Here is a 1,806-nt window from a genome sequence, read left to right on the forward strand (position 1 = left end):
TTGAGACCAGAAACTGAGCTGAAGCCCAGAGTCCCACACTTAACTGACTGTGCCACCCAGGCGCCCCAGACTAAGAATTTCAACAGAATTGCCTCATCATTAATGTTCTTCTGGAAGCTTCTAATGTAGAAACTCTTCAGTAGAAAGCAGTGTGAAAAGATAAAACACTTTATACCTAAAGCACGCCAGTTAATTAGATATTAGAAATTTCTATTAAGCATTGATTTTTTTTTTTTTAAAGTTTAGGAAGAAACAGTAGATTCTCATCATTCTTTCAAAGAAAAGAAACACTGTCGCATATCCGTGTGTGAATTAGTGCAACTGCAAAGATTATTTGAAAACATATATATATGTATGTATATATATACGGGCAAAGACTGTTTAAAATATACATGTATATATGCATATAATTTATATATACATATACACAAAAACACATACACTTCATTGGCATTTGTCTTAAATCTTCATAATGAGTTTCAAATCAGAAAATTAATGTTAATGTGGACATATCATGTTTAATTAGTAGATTTAAAACTAACATCCTAGTGTCAAAGCTACAATTGTTAGGGTGCTTTATTTGCTAAATAAATTATTATATCCTAAATTAATGATTGTATCTACACCAAGAGTAATCAATTGCTGTCTACTGGCAATAATGACTCTTAGATTATGTTTTGTTTTGCTATATTGTTAGGCCCTGCCTACTGTTTAAGATGGCAGTAAATTATGAATACCAGCACTTTAATATTTATTCATATATCCACTATAGTTCTCATGTTTATAGCCACAATATTTCCTCCATCAGCAGTTGAGTTTCTGAGTATTCTCCAAAGACAAAGGATAATGTTCATTAATAAAAATAATAATAGGGATGCCTTGGTGGCTCAGTCTGTTAAGTGTCTGCCTTGGGCTCAGGTCATGATCCCAGGGTCCTGGGATCAAGCCCCGCATCAGGCTCCCTGCTCAGTGGGGAGTCTACTTCTCCCTTTCCCTCTGCCCCTCCCCCCTGTTTATGCACTCTCTCAAATAAATAAAATATTTTATAATAATAATAATAACTACAATAATAATTATTTATTGATAAAGCAACCACTAAATATGTCCTTATTATATGCCAAGCAATGTTCTAAGTGATTTCCTCTGTTGATTAACTCTTAAAAAAAATCTATGAGGCAAGGTGAGTATACTGAGGCACAGCAAGTTTAAATAACTTGATGAAAGACACATATCTTGTAAGTGGAGAAGCCCAAAGTCCATACTGGCCATCGGCTTCCAGAGCTGATGGAATTAAACACCACGCTGAACTGCTCTCAAAGGCTAAACAGTAGTTTACAGTAGCAGGTGGAAATCCGTTTGTGAGTTAAAAAGTCATTTCTAATCTTTTTAAAAAAATACAGTAACTAGACTAAAATGGAATAAATCAGAACAAGTTTCATGTAGAAAGGCTATGTTATATTCTTTCAGCTGTGCGTGTGGGTGTAAATGGGCTATGATACAGACATATTTCTTCTTTCTTTACCTATTCTTCCCCCAGAGCAGCCAGAATAATCCCATTAAAAAGTAATTCATCACAGTTATTTGGATGGTTATAATTTAAAAACAAACAAACAAACAAAAACAAGACACCAAAATGAGAAAACAAGAGCTGGAGATGATGTGGAGAAACCAAAGCCCTTTTGCCCTGTTGGTTGGAATGTAAAATGGTGCAGACATTAAGGAAAATGGTATAAAACAGTTCCTCAAAAAAAAAAATGAAAGTAGAATTGCTGTGTGATCCAGATTCCATTTCTGGGTATGTATCCA

The sequence above is a fragment of the Ursus americanus genome, chromosome 11 (genome assembly GCF_024610735.1).
Source record: "Ursus americanus isolate L20-20 chromosome 11, mUrsAme1.1.p, whole genome shotgun sequence".
NCBI lineage: Eukaryota > Metazoa > Chordata > Mammalia > Carnivora > Ursidae > Ursus > Ursus americanus.